Below are 27,310 nucleotides of genomic sequence, written 5' to 3' on the forward strand. Positions count from 1 at the left end.
AGCTACACCACGACGCAGATCCCAGTAATGTGGTTTTCAGGCAAGGTGCCTCACACTGACCTTCGCAGTGCTAGGTGGGGTCTTGGAGTTGGCCATGTGTTCTGGAAGAACAGGGTCTTAGCCAAAGCTGCCTTCCCCCTTGATGGGTGGAGGATGTGAGGAGCATGAGCCAAGTATGTAAGAATCCCTGCACCCCTCCAGCCACTTCCCTCAAGATCTGCACCACGATCTTGTCTTTGCTCTCAAAACTTTTTTTTTGGTGTAAAAATTTCCTTTTATTTCTAAACAGTAATTTAGACAATCAGCCAGTGTGAGGAGATAGAAGAGCTCCAGACTGGAGTCCACAGGAGGAGGTAGGCGAGAAGACTGACTAGGGGTCAGGATGGGAACGAGACTGGGAGAGCAAGGCCTGCTCCTGGTCAAGTTCCTTCTGAGGCTCAGTCAGCCTGGGAGAAGAAGGCTTGGGTCGGGGACAGCAGTGGAAGATGGCCCAAGTACTTGGGCCCTTGCATCCTCGTGGGAGACCTGGAGGAAGCTCCTGGATCCTAGCTTCAGATCAGTCCAGGGCCCATTTGGGGAGTGAACCAGCAAATGGAAGACCTCTCTCTCTGTCTCTCCTCTGTCTATTACTCTATCTCAAATAAATAAATAAATCTTAAAAAAAGAAAGAAGGCTTGGGTAATGGTGGCCAGGGCAAGGCGTGGCTGCCACACAGTAAGTCAGAGCGTGGGTGAGGGGCTGTAGAGACAAGCCAGGCCCCAAGTCGGGCTGCCCTGGCCAGGAAGGCCTGGACCAAGGCCAATTCCAGTGGCCTGTCACTGTGGCATTCCTGTGAATGCCAGGTGGGTTATCCCCTTCGGTAGGCAAAGGCCTGACCCCAGAAATCTCCAGGGCACAAAAGCCATCGGGCAGTGGTGGTGCCAGGGGCCAGTTTTTGAAGCCATGACCCAGCCAAAGATGGAGATCAGCACCAAGATGCCAAAAAGAATTGGCAAAAAGATTACCATACACTGGTTGGCTATAGCTCAAGCCAGGGTCCTCTGTGCTTCTGCAGCACCTAGGGAGAAAGGGACCACCTGGAAAGGTGGGCCAGCCAGACGGCCACCAGTCACTGCTGGGGTCTGCAGGGTGGTGGAGGGGCCTGGCCCAGGAGTGGGAACACTAGCTCCCCCAACACAATCGGCGAGTCTTCTGGAAACCTCAAGCCAGCACCTGCAGGAGATCAGAGAAGGGGCTCCATGCCTCCTCCCCGATGCGCTGGGAGGCAGGAGATGTGAAGTCCCCAAGTGACTCTATGTACTTTTTGTCGAGGATAGTAAAAGGCCAGGCAGTCCCACTCAGCCAAGAGCCAGCCAGAGCAGTGGGGCTCCCGCACTCGGACCGTGTGGCCAGCACGGTCAACATCTGCAGTCCTCTGGATGTCACCAAGGCCGGGCTCAGCTCGTGCGCTTCTGCCTGGAGCTACAGGGGTCTGGACAGCAGCCAGATAGGCATGAAAGTGAAGTCTCCCGGAGGCTGAAGCCTGCCCAGGCTGTCTGCTGCCTGCTTTTTCAGTTGATCAGCAGGTATGGGGCGGCCTGGGTCATGATCGCTGTTAATCCCAGGCATCACAAAGGTGGTGGGCAGCGTCTCAGATGGCACAAGTGCTTGGGCCCATGCACCCATGTGGAAGCTCCTGGCTCCTGGCTTTGGCGGGCTGTTGGGGTCATTTGGGGAGCGAACCAGTGGATGAAAGGCTTTCTCTCTCTCTCTCTCTCTCTCTCTCTCTGGGATTAGTGCCCTTGTAAGATACATGAGAAAGAGCCCCCTCCCCCCCTCTGCCAGGTGAAGAAAATAATGAATGGCAACCATCGGAAAGCCAGGAAGTCAGCCCTCACCGCACACTAGATCCATTGGCGCACTGACCTTGGATTTTGCGGCCTGCAGACTAGGGAGTAAAAGTTTTGCTGCTGAAGCCTCCCTCCCGCATCCATGGTGTATTTGTCACAGCAGCCAGATCAGACCGGCACAGGCTGGGACTTCTCAGGCCTCACCTTCCGTGCTGTGCTCTGGCCCCATGTCAGGGTGTGTGCATGCGCTGGAGAGACCAAGGGAGAGAGTGAGAGACAAAGACTACTCAGCCAGCCGCTGCCGCGGGAGAGGGGAGGCTGCCCCCTCCTGCGAGCGATCCCCAGCAGTGCTGTGCCTGCGGCAGCCTTGCCTTCCTGTGGCAGCAGCCAGACCCCCTGTGCAGCTTTCCCAGGACTCGGAAGAACCTTACTTGTCACCCTCAGACCCAGAGGTCTGGCACCACCCCGGGGAAGGTTCCGGAGACCCATTCCCGGCATTTACTATTCATTTTCTTCTCTATCATTTGTTTAAAAGATCTTTCTTTCCCCTCATGACTTATAGTAGCTATATATATGTATATGTATGTATATACATACATACACACACATACAGCTACTATATATATACACACATCCACTTGCTTCTGCCTCTCTGTTCTGTTCCTTGTCTGTCCTGGGGTACTTGTGGATTCTCAGACCAATTACACATTCTTTTTTTAAACTTTATTTATTTGAAAGGCATAGTGACAGGAGAAACAGAAAGAGAGAAAGAGAGAGAGAGGGGTATTCCATCTGCTGGTGACTTCCCCAAATGGCCACAACAGCCAGGACTAGGCCAGGCACAAAGGCAGGAGCCAGGAACTCCATCCTGGTCTCCCACATGGGTGGCAGAGCCCCAAGTATCTGGGCCACCTTCTGCTGCCTCCCCAAGCACATTAGCAGGAAGCTGGTTCGAAAGCAGAGTAGCCAGGACTCAAACCAGGATGCCAGCCTTGCTAGCAGCTTCGCCTGCTGTGCCACCTTAAGGCCCTGAATCAAACACTCTTAAAGTAGCGTCTGTCTTGACTTCCACTCTTAGCAAGGAAGATGTAAATAAGGTGGTTGTCGGATGGCTGGGTCTGGGTTCTTGACTCTGATGCAAGAAAGAACGTGAGGATGAGATGGAGGAAAAGGTCAGCACAGAAGCAAGTTTTATTTGCAAGCAAAGCAAAAGTACACTCAGGAAGGAGTGCAGACATGCTCAAGAGAGAGGTGCCCTCAGCGGGATTTGCGTTCGTCCCTTTAGATGAACTGGAGGCGTAGCGCGTGGTGACTGAGGTGGGGTTTAATAAAATATACATAAAGGGTGGATTTGGGGGCTGGGCTTGAGCACTGTCTATTTTCTCACCTTTTTTTTTTTTTTTTTTAATCTTAAAAGTGTCACACTGTGGCGCAGCAGGTAAAGTCGTGCCTGCTGTGCTGTCATCCCATATGGGCACCGGTTCAAGTCCCAGCTGCTCCACTTCTGATCCAGCTCTCTGCTGTGGCCTGGGAAAGCAGTAAGAAGATGGCCCAAGTCATTGGGCCCCTGTACCTGTGTGGGAGACCCAGAGGAAGCTCCTGGCTCCTGGCTTTGGATCAGCACAACTCTGGCGTTGTGGCCATCTGGGGAGTGATCCAGCAAATGGAAGACCTTTCTCTCTCTGCCTCTCCTTCTATCTGTGTGTAACTCTGACTTTCAAATAAATTTTTTGAAAATGGTTTAAATCCAAACAAATAAATGAGAAAGAGTATGGAATTAGGAAACCTAAAGACAATTATCCTAGATGTGTTCAATGTATTCAAGAATTTGAAGCAAAGCATGAATACAATGAGAAAAGAAATGAACATTGAAAAAGAACTAAATGGAACTTCTAGGCATGATAAATATGAAGTGCAAAAGTCATTGGATGATATTAATAGCAAATTAGATACTGGAGAAAAATGCCAGTGCATCCGGAGACACATAAATCAAGCTATTCAAAATGAAAAAGAGAGACATAGGGAGAGAGCTAGAGAGAAAGGACGAGGAAAAAGGAACTGAGAAATTCAGCAGAATGATTTCAGGTAATTGGACATACCTGTAATTGGATTGATGGGAAAATAGGAGGAGGGCGACACAAAACTACTTTAGAAAGACCACAACTTGTCCAAATATGATAAAAACTATTTTGCTGATCAAAATCATTGATCCCAAAAGCCCAAAGATCCCTAGGCACCATATACAGGCACAGAATCCTCAAATCCCTGAAAACCAGTGATAAAGGGAAATATTAAAAGCAGTCAGGGAAAAATACAAGGCACACATAGAGAAACAAAAACAAGAATGGAAGTAAATTACTTATCAGAAATAACACAAGCCAGAAGACAATGGATAAACATCTTGAAAGTGTGTTGAAAGGAAACCAAATCAACAAAAAACCATTAACCTAGAATTCTCTATGCAAAGAGAATATTCTATGAAAGTGAAGACAAATGAGTGAATTGTATCATATGTAAATTATACTTCAATGAAACTGTCATGCAAAGCAAAAGAAACTAAAGTTCTTTTCAGACCCAAACAAGATGAGGCGACTCAGTGTCAGCAAACTTGCACTTGGAGAGAAGAAAAGGATCCTGGATGGAAACCCGGATCTCCACAAAAAACAAAAAGTACTGGAAATGGTGGCTATAAAAACTTTATTTTTATTTTAAAAAGGTCTGGTCTGGGTCAGTGGGGAGCTGTTTTGTAGTGGGTGTAGCATTTCTGCTGAGCAAGACGGGAGCTCTGTGGATCCAGGGCACAGCCATGTGCTAGGTTGGCACCTGGGAATGATGAGGGGGGTGAATTTTATGTTATGTGGGTTTTTGCCACAATGAAAACGTGATCAATGTTTAAAACAACAATAACAAAAATCCTGCTTCATAATTGGGATATACAACATACATAGAAATAAAATGCATGGCAGCACTGTTACAAAGCTGAGAGAGAGGACACGGAAGTCTACCGTGGTGGAGTTCTTACATACTATGTAAAATGTGAAATAAGATGACATCACTTGGAAGTCATCAGTCTCAAGTTAAAAATGCGTATTGTAAATCCTAGAACAATCACTAACTAAATGAAACAAAACAACATAGCTATTAGGCTAGTAGTTGAAATTAACTAAAAATTTTTTAAACAATAACTAATCCAAAAGAAAACTAGAAAAAAGGATAAAAGAAATGAAGAATATATGAGAAAATTGGAAAATAAATAACAATATGGCAAATTTAAAATCAACCATATCAATAAGTGCATTAATCATAGAGAGTCATGTAAATAGTGAAAGCATTCCAATAAATGGGTAGAGATTGTTCTCTTGAAATAGACACAGATAGCCTAAAAGTGAAAGGGAGGAGACATGGCATACAAAGAGTGATCAAAATAAACTTAGGGACCAGTGTCGTGGCACAGCAGTTTAAGCCACCACCTCTGCCAGTTCCAGTCCCAGCTGCTTCATTTCTGATCCAGCTCCCTGCTATGGCCTGGGAAAGCAGTAGAAGATGGCCCAAGTGCTTGGGCCCCTGCACCCACATGGGAGACCAGGAAGAAGCTCCTGGCTCCTGGCTTTGGTTCAGTCTAGCTCAGACCATTGAGACCATATAGGGAGTGAACAGTGGATGGAAGATATTCTCTCTCTCTCTCTCTCTCTCTCTCTGTAACCTTGTCTTTTGAATAAAATAAATAAATACAGTTAAATTGCAGGATTGGCATTGTGGCATCCATGTTCTGCCCATAGTTACCAGATCAGTAGGCCCATGTAATCTTGAACTGTGAAACTCCAAAACCTTGATCCAAAATAGACCTTTCTCCTGCACAAGTAGCTTGTCTCAGGTATTTGTTCTAGGGGTAAAAAGCTGACCAACACACTGCACCAATACGGAAGAATAAGCATTCTTCTCAAGTGCACAGGAACCACCATAGGCTTCCACTGAGCCGTAAAACAATTCTAAATAAACGTAAAAGGCTTTAAGTCATGCAGAATGTGGTCTCTGACTATATTGCAATTAGAAACAAAAACAGAACCATATGTAGAAGTAACCCTTGAGTGTCTGGGAAGTAAACAATGTGAGTATAAATAATTCATTAGTAAAGAAGATATCACAAGAGATATTAGAAAAAATGTTAAACTCAAAGGAAATGAAAGCACAACATGTCAAAATGTCCAAGGACGTAGCTTAAGTAGCAAGGAAGGCATAGTTTTCAATGTTTCTATTAGGAAAGAGCATGAGAACATAAATCAATCACCCAAGATATCCACCTTAAGGAAAAAAAAAACAAAAAGCGTATGAAATCCAAAGGAAATAGAAAGAACTAATTAAGAGCAGAAGTCAGAAAAGTAGAAAAATGGGGGAGGGGACAACGAAACTTAAAGCTGCTCTTTAAGCGAGCAATAAAATTTATAAACTAATTTGAGCAGGAGAAAGTGAGAAGAAACAATTTATTGATATCAAAAATGAAGGCAGGGCCAGTGCTGTGGCATAGTGGGTAAAGCCACTGCCTGCAGCGTCAGCATCCCATATAGGCGCCTGTTCGAGTCCCAGCTGCTCCATTTTCAATACCGCTCTCAATGCTTTCAATGGGAAAGGCATGGGAGACCAGGAAGGAAGCCCAGATCGGCACAGCTCCGGCAGTTGCAGCCATCTAGGGAGTAAGCCAGCACATGGAAGTCTCTCTCTCTCTCTACCCCTCTGTAACTCTGCCTCTCAAATAAATAAATAAATCTTAAAAAAAAAAAAATGGCCAGCACCGCGGCTCAATAGGCTAATCCTCCGCCTTGCGGCGCCGGCACACCAGGTTCTAGTCCCAGTCGGGGCACCAGATTCTATCCCGGTTGCCCCTCTTCCAGGCCAGCTCTCTGCTGTGGCCACGGAGTGCAGTGGAGGATGGCCCAAGTCCTTGGGCCCTGCACCCCATGGGAGACCAGGAGAAGCACCTGGCTCCTGGCTTTGGATCAGTGCGATGTGCCAGCTGCGGCGGCCATTGGAGGGTGAACCAACGGCAAAGGAAGACCTTTCTCTCTCTCTCTCTCTCTCTCTCACTGTCCACTCTGCCTGTAAAAAAAATAAATAAAATAAAATAAAAATAAAAATAAAAAAAAAATGAAGGCAAGGGGGCTGGCATTGTGGCATAGCAAGTAAAACCACTGCCAGTGATACCAGCATCCCACCTGGGTGCAGGTTCGTGTCCCAGCTCTGCTGTCTCTCTCTCTCTCTCTCTCTCTCTCTCTAACTCTGACTTTCAAAATAAATAAACAAATAAATCTTTAAAAAAAAAAAAAAAGATAGGAAGAGGGGAGGGAGGAAAGGAGGAAGGAAGGGTGGAGCAGGCATCCGGCCTAGCGGCTAGGATGCCTGCACGCCTCGTTGTATTGCCTGGGTCTGATTCCCAGCTCCAGCTCCTGACTCCTGCTTCCACTAATGTGGTCCCTGGGAGGCAGCAGAGATGGCTCAAGTAGCTGGGTTCCCGCTACCCATGTGGAAAACTGGGATTGATTTCGCAGGTTCACGCTTCAGCCTGGCCTAGCCCAGCTGTTTCGAGCATGTGGGGAGTGAAGCAGCAAATGGGAGCACTCTCATTTCGTCTGTGTATCTCTCTGCCCCTCAACTAATAAGATTTTTTAAAAGATTTATTTATTTATTTGAAAGGCAGAGTTACAGAGAGGCAGAGACAGAGAAAGAAAGGTCTCCCATCTGCTGGTCCACTCCTCAGATGGCCATAACAGCCAAAGCTGAGCCGATTCAAAGCCAGGAGCCAGGAGCTTCTTCCAGGTCTCCCACACAGGTGCAGGGGCCCAAGCACTTGGGCTATCTTCTACTGTTTTGTCAGGTCATGGCGGAGAGCTGGATTGAAAGTGGAACAGCCAGGACTCAAGTCCATATAGTGCCCATACCCACCACGCCACAGCACCAGCTCCTAAATAAATTTTTTAATGAAGAGGATACATCCTGTCTCTACAGGCATTAAAAGGACTTTTAAATTCTTGATTTTGTAGGTCAATGCCTTTTCATTACTTTGGAGATGTTTTTGGCTCTTATTTCTCTAAGTGTGCCCTTGGCTACCATTTTCTCCAAGCATGTTGTTGTTTTGATTGATCTTACATGTCTTTTATGCCCCATTCTTTTAAAATTTATAACCCTTTAAAAAAGGACTTACTTTATTTATTTGAAGGAAAGAGAGAGAGAAACTTCCACCTACTGGTCCATTCCCCAAATGGTCACATCTGCCAGGGCTGAGCCAGGCTGAAGCCTAGAGCCTGGAACTCCATCTGGGTCTCCCAGGTGGGTGGCAGGGGTCCAAGCACTTGGGCCATCATCCTCTGCTTTCCCAGGTGCATTAGCAGGGAGCTGCGTTGGAAGAGGAGCAGCCAAGACAAACCAGCACGCCAGCATGGGATGCCAGTATCACAGGTGGCAACCTAATCCATAATGCAACAATGCCAGTCCCTAAATCTAGTCTTTATTCTCCTTATATTCTGTTTGGATATTTCTAATATTTGCTAATGACTGGTCTTTAAATTGACTAATTTTTACAATCTGTGTCCAGTCTGCTGTCAAACCCATACAGTGAATTCTTAATTTCAGATGCTGCACTTTTTTTTTTTTTTTGACAGGCAGAATGGACAGTGAGAGAGAGAGACACAGAGAAAAAGGTCTTCCTTTGCCGTTGGTTCACCCTCCAATGGCTGCTGCGGCCGGTGCATCGCACTGATCCGAAGCCAGGAGCCAGGTGCTTCTCCTGGTCTCCCATGCGGGTGCAGGGCCCAAGGACTTGGGCCATCCTCCACTGCACTCCCGGGCCACAGCAGAGAGCTGGACTGGAAGAGGAGCAACCGGAACAGAATCCGGCGCCCCAACCGGGACTAGAACCCCAGGGTGCCGGTGCCACAGGCAGAGGATTAGCCTAGTGAGCCGCGGCGCCGGCCAAGATGCTGTACTTTTCAATCCCAGGAGCCCATTACCTGTTTCGATTACTCCTGTTTTCAGGGAGTGGGGGAGAAACCCAACTTTATTTTTGGTTTTCTTGGCAGATGGTGACATCTGGGGTGATCCGCACCCTCATCAGCCATTGCCAATCACACGCGTTGCTAGGAGCTGGAGTTAAAGGAATCCTCCTTGTGAACAACATTGTCTGTTCCATTTGCAAGGGAAATCTGTTTGCACCTCTTTCAGCACAAAATAATGCTGTTGTCCGCAGGGGCTGGCATTGTGGCACCACGCGGCAGGTTAAGCTGCCACTTGTGACGCCAGCATCCCATATGGCACTGGTTCGTGTCCCAGCTGCTCCACTTCTGGTCCAGCTCCCTGGCAATGCGGCTGGAAAAGCACTATAAGATGGGCTGAGGAGTTGGGCCCCTGCCATCAAACATGGGAGACCACAATGGAGTTCCTGGCTCGGTCATGGCCACTGCGGCCATTTGGGGAGCAAATCAGCAGATGGAAGATCTTTCTCTGTCTCTCCCTCTCTCTGTAAGTCTGCCTTTCAAATAAATAAATCTTAAAACAACAACAAGCTGTTGTCTCCCATTTGCTATAGTTTCTCCCCTCTCATGCTAACAACAGCCTTTTTCGGAACAGCCGATTCTCCTGAATTGATTTAGTTAAAATTCACAGTGCAGAAGAATAAATTATAGCACCGAATCTCAAACGTCTCCACTTCTGACATTTGCTCTGCTAATTAGTTTGCTTTTGAAAAAACACATAAATGTAAATACATTTTTGCATATCCAGATTTCCATTCAATGTTGAGAAGTAGACAGTTTCTGTTGTGAACAGTGACCAATGCTTAGATGTTGCATTTTATACCCATCATTTTTCATTTTATTCCTACAGCACTGTAAAAGCAAATCTGCTCATAGGAAGCACAATTAAAAACAAAATATTCAGGAGCCGGCGCTGTGGCGTAGCGGGTAGACCGCTGCCTGCAGTGCCGGCATCCCATATGGGCGCCAGTTTGAGACCCAGCTGCTCCACTTCTGATCTGGCTCTCTGCTGTGGCCTGGGAAAGCAGTAGAGGATGGCCCAAGTCCTTGGGCCCCTGCACTCACGTGGGAGACCTGGAAGAAGCACCTGGCTCCTGGATTTGGATTGGTGCAGCTCCAGCCATTGCAGACAATTGGGGAGTAAACCATCGGATGGAAGACCTCTCTCTCTCTCTCTCTCTCTCTCTCTCTCCCCATGCCTCTCCTTCTCTCTCTGTGAAACTCAAATAAATAAATAAATCTTTAAAATAATTCAAAATAACAAGGGCAAGCGTTTGGCACAGCAGTTAACATGCTGCTCCCACCTGCATCGCATTTTCTGAGTGCCTGGGTTCCAGTCCGGGCTCTGCTTCCCACCCAATTTCCTGCTAATGCACACCCTGGGAGGCAGCAGTGGTGGCGCAAGCACTTGAGTCCCTGCCACTCACATGGGAGAGCCAGACTGAGTTCCAGGATCCTGGCTTTGGTTTGGCCCAGCTCTGGCTGTTGCCAGAATTTGGGGAGTGAATCAGTAGACAGAAGAGGTTTTTTTTTTTTTTTTTTTTTTTTTTTTTTTTTTTTTCTGTTTAAGTCTTTATGTATGCGTGTATTTGAAAGGCAGAATAACAGAGAAGGCAGAAAGGAGGAAGGGAGAAAGACAGAGGTCTTCCATCCACTGGTTCACTCCCCAGATGCCCACAACAGCAACGCTGGGCCAGGTCAAAGCCAGGAGCTAGGAACTCCATACAGGTATCCCTGGATGGAATGTGCCTGTTTCTTGCTCTCTCTTTTTCTCTCTCTCCCTCTCCACCCCCCTTTCTCTCTGCCTTTAAAAATAAAAGAGAAAATAATGATAAATTTAACTTCAGATGTCAGTTTCATTGGAGTTGTAAGAATTATCACCACTGTCCATTGGCCCCTGATATTTCCAAGCTCTCCATGAGATACCTCAAGAATACAGTTTCCTCCTTTTCAGCTGGGAAAACCTGGGCAGCACCACTATGAGTCTGTAGTTGGAACATGATGGAGCTGGAACTCTATCCTGGGTTCCTCTACCTTCAATCCTATGTTTTTCCCCTCTGTACCCCAAGCTTTTGTCATGACAATACAATCAAAATAACCTGAATTAATTACAATACCAGACTCTGAATTTTATTTTTTTCTCTGCTGTTCTTTTTTTTTTTTTTAAGACAGAATTACAGAAAGAGGTAGAGATCTTTCATCTGCTAGTTCACTCCTCAAATGGCTACAACAGCCGGAGTTGCGCCGATCTGAAGCCAGGAGCCAGGAGCCAGGAGCTTCTTCCAGATCTCCCACATGGCTACAGGAGCCCAAGGACTTGGGCCATCCTCTGCTGCTTTACCAGGAGCATTAGCAGGGAGCTGGATCAGAAGTGGAGAAGCCAGGACTCGAACTGTCACTCAAATGGGATGCTGGCACTGCAGGCAGTGGCTTTACCTGCTACGTCACAGTGCTGGCCCCTTTCAGCTGACATTTTTACAAAGACAGTTTGTTCCTGTGACTTATCCCTTTTCCTGTAGAGACCACTTTCACTCTCTAAATTTTTTTTTTAAGAATTAATTATATATTTGAAAGGCAGAGTGACAGAGAGAGAGAGGGACAGAGAGCGATCTTCCATCTGCTGGTTCACTCTTCAAATGGTTGCAACAGCTGGGGCTGGGCCAGGCCGAAGCCAGGATCCTGGAACTCCATCCGGGTCTCTCCCTTGGGTGGCAGAGACCCAAGCACGTGGACCATATTTTTGCTACCTTCCTAAGTGCATTAGCAGGGACCTGAATCAGAAGCAGTGCAGCCAAGGTTTGAACCAGCATTAAATATGGGATGCTGTCTTAGCAAGCAGCAGTTTATTTATTTATTTTTTCACATAGATGTCTAAAGTTTATTTACTGTTTCCCCAGAAATTGTGTATTTAAGGAATGCAAACTTCATGCATTTCATAATTACAACTTTAGGAACATGTGATTCTCCCCACCATATCCACCCTCCTACCCACTCTCCCACCCCCCTTCCTCCTCCCTCTCCTTTTCCCATTCTTACATTTTACTAAGATCTATTTTCAGTTAACTTTATACACATATGATTAACTCTATGTTAAGTAAAGAGTCCAACAAATAATATGAAAAAGAATTGTTCCTCAAGGGCTGTTCAAAGTCATTGCTGCTCTTCCTATCTTTGTTTCTGTGTTTGACCTCACGGACGCCGGTCTCCAAGTAGAGAGAGGGCCAGGCAGAAGGGAAGCCTCAGTGCCAGGGCGGTGCCCATGCCAACCTTGTTTCCCCTGCATGCCTGTTGCCGAAGATGCTGGTTTGGAAGCCTGGCCTGCATCAAGCTACTTCAACTCCCAGGTTTATGGAAGATTCCAGGCCTTGCCTGTACTCCCTTCTAACTGGCACTTCACCCCCTACTTGCTGGCTCTCGGAAGTCCAGAGGTGGGTGTCCTTGTGGGCATGGATTTTCCCCAGCGATGACCAGTATGTATCCAACCTAAGGGCCCAGGGCCTGGGACAGCTTCACTGGATGCAGAGCAGAAGCAGGAGAGGACCTCACTGGGTCAGGGCAGGGGCAGGAGTGGTTCTGGCCGGCGCCCACCCCACCGCCACTCTGCTTCCCACCAGAGGAGACCCAAGGCCTCGGCCTTGCCTTGCTGCAGGGTGGGGCCAGGCCTGCAGACGGACTGCTCCTAGAGGCTGTTTAGGACAAGTTCACTCAAACTCAAAAATACTGACTGGCAGGCAGGTGCCCTCTGTGAATGGAGGCGGAAGCTTCACCTTCTGTCTTGGCTTTTCTTTGAGCTGTGGGCGGGGCTCCATTTCCAGGGTGGGAGAGGAAATATCAAATGAATTGTTGTATTCAATCCACCTCACTTGTTTCTAATAAAGGAAGCAGCTCAACAACAACAACAAAGTCATTGCTTCTCAAAGTTCTATTTCATGCCTATAGATTGCCTTTTAGGTGCTCTATTAGTTATCACAGTTCAGATCAGAAAGAATATATGGTACTTGTCCTTTTGGGACTGGCTTATTTCTCTAAGTATTATGTTTTCCAGTTTCATCCATTTTGTTGCAAGTAACCAGATTTTTTTTTTTACACCACTGTGTAGTATTCCATGGTGTACATATCCCATAATTTTTTATGCACTCTTCAGTTGGCGGGCATTTGGGTTGATTCCACATCTTAGCTATTGTGAACTGAGCCACTACAAGCAGCAGTTTAAACCACTGGGTCACAATTGTGGCCCCTCCTCTTTGAATTTTCTTTCTTAAAAAAACATGCATTTCTTTATTTGTAAGGCAGAGTTTCAGAGATCTTCCATTTGCTAGTTCACTGTCCAAAAGGCCTCAATGGCCAGGGCTGGGCCAGGCTGAAGCCAGGAGCCAGAAGTTTCATCCGTCTCCATGTGGGTGGCAGGGGTCCAAGCACTTGAGCCACCTTCTGCTACTTTCCCAGATACATTAGCAGAGAGCTGTATAGGAAGTGGAGCAGGGGCCGGCGCTATGGAGTAGTGGGTAAAGCCACCGCCTGTAGTGTCTGCATCCCATGTGGGCACTGGTTGGAGTCCCAGCTGCTCCATTTCTGATCCAGCTCCCTGCTAACACGCCGGCAAAGGCATCAGAAAACGGTTCAAGTCCTTGGGCCCCTGCACCCACGTGGGAGACCCAGAAGAAGCTCCTGGCTCCTGGCTTTGGATCTGCCCAGCTCTTTGGGGAGTGAACCAGCAGATGAAAGATCTTTCTCTCTCTCTCTCTCTCTCTCTCTCTCTGCCCCTGCCTCTCTGTAACTCTACCTTTCAAATAAATAAATAAATATTTTTTTTAAAAAAATGCTAGTGATTCTTTCTTCCAAAATAGCTCTGGTGAAAATGTAACATAAATTACTCCTGTTTATTGATATATTTGCTTCTAGCAAGAAGTTAATTAACTTGTACTTATATGTGTATGTATAGGACTGGGTAAAATTGTACAAGAATAGATTCTTCTTATTAGTTGTTATTCTTTTGTAAAAGAATCCCACATCATTCCAGTGTTACCTTCTCTATAGTTCACAAATCAATTATTTAATTCCTTTTGATGAATCCTAGTTCTCCATTGAAAATATCTATTTTTTAATTCATTTTTCTATATTTTCCTCTATTATTAAGTCATTTTAATTGGAGTCCTTTAACATCTTTGTCTTTTTAAAAATTTTTTTAATTTTATTTTTATTTTATTTTTTTTAACTTTTATTTAATGAATATAAATTTCCAATGTGCAGCTTATGGATTACAATGGCTTCCCCCTCCCATAACTTCCCTCCCACCCGCAACCCTCCCCTCTCCCGCTCCCTCTTCCCTTCCATTCGCATCAAGATTCATTTTTAATTCTCTTTATATACAGAAGATCAATTTAGTATATATTAAGTAAAGATTTCAGCAGTTTGCACCCACACAGAAACACAAAGTGAAACATACTGTTTGAGTACTAGTTGTAGCATTAAATCACAATGTACAGCACATTAAGGACAGAGATCCCACATGAGGAGCAACTGCACAGTGACTCCTGTTGTTGACCCAACAAATTGACACTCTAGTTTATGGCGCCAGTAACCACCCTAGGCTGTCGTCATGAGTTGCCAAGGTTATGGAAGCCTTCCAAGTTCGCTGACTCTGATCATATTTAGACAAGGTCATAAAAAACAGGGTGAGGATAGTAACCAATGATCCTAAGAGTGGCATTTACCAGGTCTGAACAATTATACAGCATTAAGTGGGGAAGAGGACCATCAGTACACACAGGTTGGGAGTAGAGCCATTGGAGGTAGAGGTTATGATTACGAAGGAATGAGGCCCAAGTGCGCTAGACAGGGCCTAGAACAAAGGACAGAGTCATTATTAGAGGAGCTAAGAAAGGTGCTGTCTAAGCTACAATTAAGTTTTCTGATTGAGAGGCAAATAGAACCTGACAGAAGGGGCCTGGTAATAATCTGTTGGGCTTTAGGCCTTGTGAGTTAAGAGGCCCAGACCTATCTATCTCTTCACATGGGGTATATCCTAAGGGAGGTGTGAACCACCTGTGGGAAGGCACCCTGTTGACTTTCATTACTTAGCTGGCCTGGGAGGAGAGCTGGCCGGGTAAAGGCAGGTGGCATCTCTAACAAGAAATTTACAGTTCTGCCTGCAATGTTGCTGACCCTGCTTGGCCGTCCCCTCAGCTGCAGTGGTCACTTTGGAAGCTGAGCTGAGTGAAGGGCTTTTCAGCTTAGAGCCAATAAGATCTGTGGCTCTGACCTGGGCATCCTTCGACTCCAGCACAGGTGCATTTCCAGTGATCCAACTCTTGGCAGAGCTGCCAGGGCTCTTCACAAGCTGACTTCTGCTGAAGCCCAGGCTTACCACATTGAAAGCCACTGCAGTGGACTGGCCTGTTGGGTCTCCTTGAGGGCAGATCACTGTACAGAACAGCCATTAATAGGCCTGCTACCCATTGCTTCTGATGCCTAGCTTTCTTTTCCTCCTGGTTTTTGTTAAAGCAGACCAGAGGATGCAAGTCAAGGGAGTGTCTGCTTTCGATGGAGCCTTAGAGACTTGAGATGGGTGTGGCCTGAGAGCTCTGTTTGGTTCCTCAGGGTTGAGGGTGTGACACTCCCAGGTTAGGCATGGTAAATCTCTCTCTCTCTCTTTCTCTCTCTTTTTTTTTTTTGGATTCAAAAGGGAAGTAATTTCACACAGCTGAACAGAATTGGAGGTAGTTAGCAGGCGAATGATATACCCACAGGAGCTAGAGATTGGAAGCTCTTTCCCAAGGACCACACAGGGAATCTGTGCTGCCCTCAGTGTGGGCTCCAATTCTCCTACAGACTCCCACTGGGTTGCCAAGGTTACCGAATTGTAGTGTCTCTGGAGAGTACTCACGTGAATTCCGTGAGTTCTCTCCCCCACCGTCTCTTTTTTCACAGTCTCAGTTCATTAGCACCACACATTCACTAGGTCCTAATATCCTGTTATTTCACCCCTCCCCCCAGAGTCAGGTGTTTCTGCTAGGCTCAGGGCTGGTGCAGACCTGAGGTTACCCTGCTTATGACGTATGTCCAAAATGGCGCCTGCTCTTTGTCTTGCTCGCCTTTGAGAGGTGAGCAGAGAGAGAGAAACTCATGTCCGTATCGGTCACCTTTTTTTTTTTCTCTCTCTCTCTCTCTTCTAGTTAGCCTGGTGACCTTTTCCCCATGGGGTTTTAAGCTTTGTTCCCTCTAGTCTCCTCTTTCCGCTTTCCTGCTGGTGTCTTGGGCTATTGAGTTTTGGCTCACCTCGCGTTCCAGCGCTGGTGTGTTGATTCTGCCGCTGGTGTCCCGAACTTGGGCTCCCATGCTCTCCACTCAGGTCTACTGTGAATCACTAGTTCCGGAAGAGTTTCCTGTGCTGTTTCTTCCCCTACTCTTCCTTGAATCTGCAGTATCTCCACTTTTATTAAACTGTCTCTCCCTGGACTATCAATGTGCTCCCTTCCTATTCCGCCATCTTGCCGCTCAACATCTTTGTCTTACTACTCCAATATCTGGGTCATTTATGTGTCTATTTCTATTGTCTATTCTCTTGATTATCATCTACATTTTCCTGCTTCTTTGCATGCCTAGTTAGTTTCTGTTGTATGCTAGACATTGATCTTTGGCATGCAATAAGAAGACCCAAAGAGACGATAAATAGTCCTACAGTGACCTGGATATAAAAGACCTGGGAGGCTCAGTACAATACCTCCCAGTAGAGAAATTTGCTCTTTTCCTCTGTTAAGTAAGTAAGATGAGGGACTGATCGCTGAATCAGGACTTAACTGAGACAGAGCTGCGCTTCAGTTTCAGGATGACTCAGTCTGCCTCCACTTCATTTCTGTTTTCAGGTGGGACCTTCCTGGGCTCTTGATTGAGAATCTAATGGCTCTCTGCCTCACCAGCCCTGAAGACCTATGGGAGATTCAGTTCTGCTCTCTGGAGGTTCCAAGCTTGGCCCCTTAGCTGTATTCCTACCTTCTCTTCACTCCCACAACTTCAAAGGGTAGTTTCTGTTTTTGGGGGAATTCTGGCTAAGTTCTCGCATCAGGCCTCATTCTTCTAGTTGGTCTTTGTGTGTAAGTATTCCAAGATTGTGAGCAATTTCACACTGCCTTTTAGAAGCCCTTGGCCTAGCTACCCAGACTTCTAAAGGTAATCCAGAGGTTACAAGCCAAACTTTTGCCCAAGAATCCAGATAAATTCTTTGACCATAAGACATGGGCTGATTTGTGCTAAGAGCAGTGACAGAATTTTGAATAATTCAAAGATTAGGCATAATATTTTCTGGATATGCCCAAAAATGGAACTCAGTGATGAAAGACATCGCCCTTGACCTCAGAACTACTCACACACATTGTGGGAATCGTAACTAAGGCCATTAAGCCAGGCAAATTGAATTTGTTTAAGATATGAGATGTACTAGAAAAGTTAAATAAAACAAATTCTCAAATAGAGAACAGATCATGGTCTCTGGGAGAAAACCATTCATTTTGAGTATGTATTATTAATAGTTACTTGATGTGCACTATCATTTGCTATTAAAATTTTTTATAAAAGCTTATAAAAACAGGTTACTAAGTTTAACTATTCAGTTTTTAAATTAAAAATATTTCTGTGTCAGAAAATAGTTTTCTAAATTGAAAAAAGCTGCATATGAAATATATAACCAAGTGAGATTTCAATAAAACATAAGGCAATTGAAAATGTTTGCATAACAATGAATAAGATTCACAAACAGTCTCAAAACTAATTTCTACAGAGACTATTTTTTGACTGTGACAGATAGTTGTATAATCTTGATTGAAGAGAGATCTGAACAAATTTAATCACAAATTGTCATTTTATAGGTTTTCTTTAAAGATTTATTTATTTGAAAGGCTGAGTGACAGAGAAAGAGGGAGAGATAGAGACAGAGAGAGATCTACCATCTGCTGATTCACTCCCCAAATGCCAGCAACCACAGGGGCTGGGCCAGGCCAAAGCCAGGTCTCCCGCATGCAGGAGAGTAATTGGGCCCTCAGCTGCCATTTCACAGGTGCGCTCACAGGAAGCTGGATCAGAAAGCACGAGGTAACCTGGACTTGAGCCAGGCACTCTAGTATGGGACATGGGCATCCCAAAAGATGCCTTAACTCGTTTTCCCACAACACACAGGCCCATTTTCTGTTTTTAAAATAATTGCCCATCATTGAAAATCTCTAAGGAGAGACCTTAAATTCTAAATGAATATAAATATAGCTTGAAGAAATAGTTTCTTAAAATGTCCCATTATGGGTGACAATGATTTATATGATGAAATTAAAATATTTTCTGTTTTCTGTGGTGTTAATTTATCATGCATGACCCAAATACAATGTTCAAACATAATACATAAAGTGAAATCCAGTCATCTTTGATAATTTGCTGAAATTCAGTTGTGAAATCATAGCTTTACACACGTTTATTTCTTTTTCTGTTACAAAAGTATATTTGCCAAGGCAGGGAGGTGGAATGTATTTTATTTAACAATGTGTTAGCTTTATTTATAATTTTCAACTATTTACACATGTACAAGTTGAATATCCTGACTCCAAAAACTTTTAGATTCTCTGAAATTTGAAACTTTTTCAGTGCCTACAAAATGCTACAAATGGAAAAGTCCATTTACTAAAACTTCATTTCATGAATAATTTGTTTAAAATATCATATAAAACTGCCATCTGGTTATATGGATGAGGTATGTGAGTTCTGTATATGAAACACATATAATTCTCATGTTTCGACTTGGGTCCTAATCCCAAGATATCTCACATGCATTCAAATATCTCCAAATCCCCCCAAAATCCATAACACCTCTACCAGGCATTTTGGAAACAGGCTCCTGAACCTGGAGCATGTGGGCCTCCGTTGGTTCTCTTGCCAAGGACTTCACCAATGCTAGGGGCTCCTGCGAGCCCAGCATTCCAGTCGTGAGTGTATCTCAGAACCAGGCTGTGCTCACCCAGGGGTAGGGCCAGGCAGCCTGATTTCATGACGTAAGTACCCTCTCTCAGGGTGTGGTGGTTGGCATGCACCTTACTAACACAGGAAAGGGTAGGCCTGGGGGAGCCTGGAAGTGACTGTTCTGGGAAGCAGATCGTAGTCCCAGAAGCTGTAATATCATCCAAGGAGATGGTTTCCAGTGAGTGACAGAAGCTGCAGCCCCAGGCAGATCGGTAGGACCCAGACGGGAAAGCGCTGTCCTCTTCCTGGGTCAAGGACAAGGAGGCAAGATGATGTTGAAGCCAAGAACCAGCCAGAGAGCACTCGGAGGCCTGAAGACCGGGGACAAGTAAGCTGCAGTCTCACCGGGTTCCCTATAGAGGTGGGGAGTGGGGACCTGGGCTAGAGGGCAGGCTCCAGGCAGGAGCAGCAGGCTCCCACCGCATGCAGGGCTCCGAGTGGGGCCCAGGCTGATGGATGCAGAGCTAAGAACTTGGACCAGTCCTGGCCAAGGTCAAGAACAAGGTCCGGCTGTGTTCAGAACTGAGCAGAGGGTGGGGTCTGCCAGAAAGTGGAGCTTTGTGTGCCAAGAGCAGCTTCCTTGCACCATGTCCGCATTCCACAGCCACAAGGCACGGCAGGGCAGGGGTAGGGACAGGGACCTGGCACTCCTGGCCTTGCAAAGGGGCTGGGGCACATTAATTGGTAGCTACTGAGAGCAGCAGGCAGGTGAGTTTCTCCTGAATCCTGGAGAGTCCACGGCTAAGGACTAACATGGCTCCCTTCTCCTTCCTGGATTGAGGGAGGCTCTTGTGATACATTTTGGAAGGTTTGGAACTGAGGGTCTCTCAGTCCTGGGTCCTCACCCCAGGGTCCCCCTTTTCTGAGCTGACACCGAGGGAGCAGGGGATCCCCACACACGGTAACGAGACGGAGGCCTTGCTCCCGTCATGCCTGACCTCCCAGAGGCAATCGGCTCTCAAGTTCTTTTTCTCTAGGTCAGACCCGGAAGACAAAGTTGGACATGTCCCAAAGGAAACCAGCTACTTCACTCAGGGAAAAGTCACGTCAAATGCATGCTAGCACCAGGCTGCAGAGACAGAGAAGGCCCCCAGGAACCAGTTTTTATTTGGACAGAATCAAATCCAGCCTCAGGAGACTCCTCTGACCCTAGGGTGGGCGCCAGGTCATTTCTCAAAGCTTCAGCCGTGCCCGGCCCCTGGGACTGGGCGATTTATTGCACCCAGAGCAAATGAATCCATGATGTGGGCCAGGCTGCCTCCTGCCCTCGAGATGAGATGCTGGCCAGCTGTGCAGTTCCCAAGGCAGAGGAGGGACCTGTCATGGTGAACCTACTGCTGGACACTTGAGCTCTCACTTAATCTCCCCAGCATGCAAGATCCGCTAAGCCTGGGCTGGTGTGAAGCCTTGAGTGACACCCTTCCTCTTCCCACTCCTGCCCCGCCAGCTTTCTAACAGGTATAGAGAGACTGAGAAGTGTTCTAGGAAGAAGACAAAAACTAGCGCTGCTTGCAGGTGGAATGCAGACCTGTTCAGACGCACCCAGAGGAAGCCGGGCACCAACAGAAGTCCAGCTTCCAGAAGGGGCCGGCTGACAACCCTGGGGCTGGTGAGGGTGTGGCTACCACACGGACCACCACCTGCCGCTGCTGTTGAGGGATGTGTCACTGGTGCAGCATTTCGGGAGGCGATTCGGTGAAATCATTAAACAGTTGAAGTTCTCTCTCTCTCTCTCTCTCTCTCTCTCTCTCTCTCTCTCTCTCTGACACAGGAATTTCACAGCCAGGAATTTATTCTACAGATTTATAAGTATGCAGCGGTTTGTGAACAAGAACATTCTTTGCAGCGTTGTTTAGAACAGTAACAGCAGAAACAAATGCCCACAGATAAGGGGCCAATTGAGTCAAACAAGTGTTCTGCCTCTGATAAAGGAAATGAGGTAGATCTATATGCATGGATACAGATTGACACAGGAAGTGAGAAAAGCAAATTGTGGAAGAGCCTTGAAATACTATCCTACTTGCAGGTTTTTGATGAAAATTACTATCCGTGTATTTGTGCGGGGACAGAAAACATCTGGAAAGACACACAGGAAATTGGGACTAGAGGGGCTGGCGTTGTGGTGCAGCAGGTGAAGCAACTCCGGCACCCCAAATGAGTGCCGGTTCGAGTCCCCGCTGCTGCCCTTACAATCCAGCTCCCTGCTAATGTCCTGGGAGAACAGTGGAGGATGGAGACTCACAGGAAGTTCTGGGCTCCTGGTTTCAGCTTTTCCCAGCCATAGCTGTTGCAGCCATTTGGGGAGTGAACCAGAAGGTAAAAGATCTCTCTCTCTCTCTCTCTCTCTCTCTCTCTCTCTCCCCTTCTCTTTCTATAACACTGGCTTTAAGATAAATAAATATGTATTTTTTTTAAATTGGGAACAGGGTTTGGCTCTGTGGCATAGCGGGTAAAGCCCCTGCCTGCAGTACCAGCATCCCATATGGACACCAGTTCTAGTCCCGGCTGCCCCACTTCTGATCCAGCTCTCTGCTATGGCCTGGGAGGGCAGTAGAAGATGGGCCCAAGTGCTTGGGCCCCTGCAGCCTTGTGGGAGACCTGAAAAAAGCTCCTGGCTTCGGATGGGCCCAGCCCCTAGCCATTGCAGTCATTTGGGGAGTGAACCAGCAGATGGAAGACCTCTCTCTCTCTCTGCCTCTGCCTCTCTGTAACTCTGCCTTTCAAATAATAAATAAATAAATCTTCAAAAAAAATTGCGAACAGAGGCTATCACTGAGAGACCTTTATTCTTTTTTTTTTTTTTTGTAAGAGGCTTATTTATTAGTGGGGGCATCGGCTGGGACCCCTGGGCCTGGGCTGGGAGGGGGCGACCCTGTGATGGGAGCCACAGAAGCAATCACTCCCTTTGTGGGCAACATTGAGACTAAAACTGAAGCTTTTCCACCAGGCGGGGCCAGTACCAAAGGTGATGGTAAACCACAGCAGTCCCATTTGTAAATGTCAAACATGAGGTGTCTGTTCCTTATGCAGTGAACCTACTTCACGGAATCGGACTTTTTGGAAGGCCCATCAGATCAGGAGGCAGCGGTGCCTCGCAGGATGTCACAGTGTCACAGCCCCAGCATCGGGCTGGAAATTCAAGCCCTACCTCCACATCCCGCAGCAGCAGCTACGAAAGGGCTGTGGATAATGAGGCTCCATCGGCACAGATGAGCCAGAGGGCTTTCTCTTCTCCGGAAAACTATCAGAGGCCAGCAGGGATGGATGACGTCTGCAGACAGATGTCATGTGGTGGGAAATCCGGGTCTCCAGGTGTGGATCCATCAGGCTTTTCACCATCAGTTGGGTCCCAGGCTCATCCTTGCAGCAGGTCTTTGTACTCCCAGCGGCGCCAGGGTACACTGGCCGGGATTCTCACCTCAGGTGGCAGACGGACATGGCAGTCGCCAGCAGGGTCAGGGCCACGGCTGCTGTGGAGACAGAAGCCACGAAGGCTGGAGCCACGACTGTGATAACAGGAGAGACAGTGGTAGCGAAGGAAATGGCGTTCATCTCGACGCTAACGAATGTTAAAAGGACCTTGTGCCATAGGGTCGTTTTAGGCACTTTTGACAACCAAGTTGCTCTGGAGCTATTTTGTTTAGAAACTGTATAGAGCAGCTTTACAAGTTGCCAACTTTCTTTATAATTTTTTTAAAGCTGCTAGTTGCAATTCAATACAGAAAGGAGGGCTGTGGCTCCACTTGTAGTACATCAATAACCTTTCACCCCAGGGTTTTAGGCAAAAGAAAATGCCGCATCATTTTACACAGGTTAGGGAGGGCGGATTACATAGATTGTGTGAATTATAAAGCAAATATTTTAATTATCTGTTATGCCTTTGTATTGCTAGAAATTTCTTGTTAGTGAATCAGATGTTGGTGTGTATGAAAGAAAATATGCAAATCTGTCATCTGAAATGGCTATCAGGATTATGGTAATAAATTAGAAGGCATGACTCTTCAGTGATTCACTTTATTAACATTTTATTTGGTGAAGCTTAATGGTTAACTCTGGGGATAAATCATATTGCATAACTTAGAAAATTTAAGTATAAATTCTGTGATGTGCTCTTTCAGTTTCATCCTAATTGAACACATAAGTGTAAATCAACACACCCTACATCATTCTAAAGCTTTGGAATTTATTCAATAAATCACGTTTGATGGACGACTGAAGTCACACAGGAAGTTGAACATCTCTTGTATATTTTTACATTAGAAGTTAACAGTGTTAATACAAATTCGTTTTCTCAGGAAGAAAAACATGTCAGTTCATAGATAAAAGGGTGAAGTGTTTGACTGAAAAAAATGCTTACTGGACAAAACATCCATGAAGAATTTAAGTGCTGCCTCGTATGTCTCAAACTAAAAATGTTAACATCTGGGGCTGGTGCTGTGGTGTAGTGGGTAAAGCTGTCATCTGCAGTGCTGGCATCCCATATGGGCACCGGTTTGAGTCCTGGCTGCTCCACTTCCAATCCAGCTCTCTGCTATGGCCTGGGAAAGCAGCAGTGGATAGCCCAAGTCCTTGGGCCCCTGCACCTACATGGGAGACTCCTGGCTTCAGCTCAGCTCAGCTCAGGCTATTGTGGCCATTTTGGGAGTGAACCAGCAGATGGAAGAGCTCTCTCTCTCTCTCTCTCTCTGCCTCTCTGTAATTCTGCCTTTCAAATAAATTTTTTTAAAAGTTTAACATTTCAGAGTATCCAGGATGTGCATACAAGGACATGTTTTGTTATGGAGATTGTACATTTTCTTTTTTTTTCCTTGAACATTGGGCAGAATTTAAACACTTTGCTGATTTTAAATTTTTTGAATCTTGTTTAACAAAATTCTTATGCATCAAAATGTAGTTGTCCTTCTATTACTGAATTGCTTATAAAAATTAATTCCTTAAAGAATTGGATCCTTTTAATACCACTTTTGTACTATGTTGTTTTTTAATGTATTAAAACAAAACCCAAAAAAGAAAAAGATTTATTTATTTATTTGAAAGGCAGAGTTACAGAGATGCAGAGGCAGAGAGAGAGAGAGAGAGAGAGGTCTTCCATCTGCTGGTTCACTCCCCAAGTGGCCTCACTCGCTGGAGCTAATCCAATCTGAAGCCAGGAACCAAGAGCTTCTTCCAGGTCTCCCATGTGGGTACAGGAGCCCAAGCACTTGGGCCCATCTTCTACTGCCCTCCCAGGCCATAGCAGAGAACTGGATCGGAAGTGGAGCAGTCTGGACTCAAACTGGTGCCCATATGGGATAATGGCACCGCAGGTGGAAGTTTAGCCCATTGTACCAAAGTGTCAGCCCTGGGACCTTTTTCTTTCTTTCTTTCTTTCTTTCTTTCTTTCTTTCTTTCTTTCTTTCTCTTTTTTTTTTTCTAAGATTTCTTTTTTGGGGCCGGCACTGTGGCATAGCAGGTAAAGCCACAGTGCAGTGCTGGCATCCCATATGGTCACCAGTTTGAGACCCAGCTACTCCACTTCCAATCCAGCTCTCTGCTATGGCCTGGGAAAGCAGTAATGGATGGCCCAAGTGCTTGGGCCCCTGCACCCACATGGGAGACCTGGAAGAGGCTCCTGGCTTCGGATCGGCACAGCTCCAACTGTTGTGACTAACTGGGGAGTGAACCAGCAGATGGAACACCTCTCTCTCTCTCTCATTCTCTCTGCATGTAACTCTAATTTTCAAATAAATAAGTATATCTAAAAATAAAATATTTATTTATTTGAAAGTCAGAGTTACACAGAGAGAAAAGGAGAGGCAGAGAGGCAGTGAAAGAAAGAGAGAGAGAGAGAGAGAGAGAGGTCCTCCATCCGCTGGTTCACTCTCCAACTGGCTGCAAAGGCTGGAGCTGCGCTGATCTGAAGCCAGGAGCCAGGAGCCTCCCACAGGCCTCCCATGTGGGTGCCGGGCTCAGGGACCTGGACCATCCTCCATTGCTTTCCCAGGCCATAGCAGAGAGCGGGATCAGAAGTGGAGCTGTCGGGATTTGAAATGGCGCCCACATGGGATGCCAGCACTGCAGGTAGCAGCCCCACCCTCTACACCACAGCACTGGCTCTCTTCACTTTCTAGTTTACATTTTTCTCTACAGTTTTGAATTTACTTTCATGAGCAAAGAAAAACATAAAAGAAAACATATTAAAAACATAAAAGAAACATAAAAGAAAAAATATTAAAGAAGGAATAAAGGGACAGTGAAAGATAATTTATTATAAAGAAAAGAAGGTATTTACGAAATGTACCATCAGAAGGTAACTCAGCAGTAGTACCCGGAGGGAGGTAGCACAGGGTGGCCGATGGGACAGGCCCTGCCAGACCAGTCCAGTCTGCTACATGACCATGCCACTCGCTCACCGAGCTCTAACTCCTGGAGACGCCAGCAGGCATGGCTGAGCAGAGAGTGTGGTTCTGTTGCCCAGGAGAGCGGGTGGACTGCTGAGCTATCGAAGCACTGGGGGCCAGAGCCCTCAGCGGGGATCTGCACCTGCGAGAGGCCCCAGTCAGCTGGAGCTGAAGGCAGCAGGGGCGGCCAATCCCTACTCAGCCGCCAGCAGGCTGGGTCTCCGGCTTGGTTAGCGCCAGGACCTGGCCCAGGAGCCTGCGCACAGTGGAGGTGATGGCAGAGCCGCAGGAATCCAGCAAAAAGGCAGCGATCATCAGGCCTGGGTCGGGAACACCCTGGGGCAAGACAAGCTTGGAAAACGCCAGAAGCACTCGAGGAAACGTTGCCAGCGCCCGGAATGCCCGAGTGCTTAAGAACTTTGATGATCCTCAGCCTTCATTCACTCATCAGACACACTGAGCTCGCACTATAGGCAGTGCACAGGACCAAGTGCAGGAGATACAGCCGCGGGCAAGGCAGACACGGAATTTATGAAGCAGAATCATGTGAAAATAAAATCGCCAATATTCAATCGTTGGGCAACTCCAAAAGAGGCAGTTTCTTATGGATCAAGGTGGATACATTCTGGCAAGAGAAGAAAAAAGCACATTACCCAATTAATTGCTTGATTACAGCTGCGAAAAGAACTCTGCGTGTGTGTGTGTGTGTGTGTGTTACTAGCCAAGAAAGGCTTCTCTAAAGTAAGTTACTTTTAAGGAATTGAGGAACGAAGAAATTTTTTAAAAAAGATTTATTTATTTATTTGAAAGTCAGAGTTATACACAGAGAGAAGGAGAGAGAGAGAGAAAGAGAGAGAGAGAGAGAGGTCTTTCATCTGCTGGTTCACTCCCCAACTGGCCACAACAGCTGGAGGTGTGCCGATTCGAAGCCAGGATCCTCTTCCAGGTCTTCTCACATGGGTACAGGTGCCCAAGGACTTGGACCATCTTCCACTCTTTCCCAGGCCATAGCAGAGAGCTGGACTGGAAGTGGAGCAGCCAGGACTTGAACCAGTGCCAATATGGGATGCCGGCACTGCAGGCGGCGTACCTGCTACTCCACAGCACCGGCCCCTGAAGAGAAATTAACTGAGACAAGAAGAGGGAGAGACCATCCTGGCCATGTCAGAGGCAAAGATTTGTTGGGATAAGGGGGTAGGGGTGTTGAGTTTTGGTTTTTGGTTTTTTGAAAGGTAGAGTGGCAGAGAGAGGGAAAAGACAGAAATCTTCCATTCGTTGGTTCATTCCCTCAAGTGCCCCCAACAGTCAGGACTGGGGCAAGCTGAAGCCAAGAGCCAGGAACTCCATCCGGGCCACGCTTGTGTGTGGCAAGGACCCAAGCACTTGAGCCATCATCGGCTGCCTCCCAGGTGCCTTTGCAAGAAGCTGGCTCAGAAGCGGAGTGGCTGGGCCTGCGGCCAGGCACTGCAGTCTGGGATGCAGGCACCCCAAGTAGAGCTAAACGGTTGCAGGTGCAAATCTTCGATGGGCAGGAACCTCACAGGTTGGAGGGACCAAGGAAGGTGACTGAACCTGTGGAGACGCAGGGGCAATACAGGGCGAGGTCGGAAGGGAAACAGGCCCTGGACTAGGCAGGGTCTTGTCAGTCATGTTAATGTGCTTGGGTTTTAATCCAAGGGCTGTACAAACATGGGTATATTATTAACACCCCAAAGCTAGCAGAGCTGTGGGAGCACCGGGTTACAAAGAACGTCCCAGTCCGTGCCACGGACGCACCCAGAGGTGCACAGCTGCACGGCAAGTGAAGGGTTGCACAGGATTGGAATCGAGGCTGTGACGAAGGCCAAGAGGCCCAGAGCCTGCCCAGGAGGAAGTCGAGTCGGCCCATGCCCGCGGGCGCCCCTGACCTGGGCTACAGCTCAGTGCCCAGTGGCCGGGAGAAGCAGTAGATGAGTGGGAGGAGTACGTCGAGCGCCCCGGGCGCCAGCAGCAGGTGTGAGGCCACAGGCAGAGGACAAAGGCCAGCAACAGCGCCTGCGCCACGGTCCTGGCACGCGCCAGTGTGGGCGGCTGGGAGCAA

General features: G+C 46.9%; 1 protein-coding gene and 1 pseudogene across 1 annotated transcript in view; one reads left to right on the forward strand and one right to left on the reverse strand.

The window, feature by feature from the left end:
* DLGAP3 (DLG associated protein 3) overlaps window positions 1-16,179 on the reverse strand; it is a 116,281-nt gene extending 100,102 nt beyond the window's left edge. Inside the window, exon 1 of the mRNA XM_062193250.1 lies at window positions 16,130-16,179. The gene's annotated coding sequence lies outside the window, so the exon portion shown is untranslated. The remainder of the gene's footprint in view (window positions 1-16,129) is intronic.
* On the forward strand, window positions 2,057-25,505 carry LOC133759047 (RNA-binding protein 7-like; annotated as a pseudogene).
* Window positions 25,506-27,310: the final 1,805 nt, after the last annotated feature.

This window comes from Lepus europaeus, chromosome 5, assembly GCF_033115175.1.
Source record: "Lepus europaeus isolate LE1 chromosome 5, mLepTim1.pri, whole genome shotgun sequence".
In the NCBI taxonomy this organism is placed as follows: Eukaryota; Metazoa; Chordata; class Mammalia; order Lagomorpha; family Leporidae; genus Lepus; species Lepus europaeus.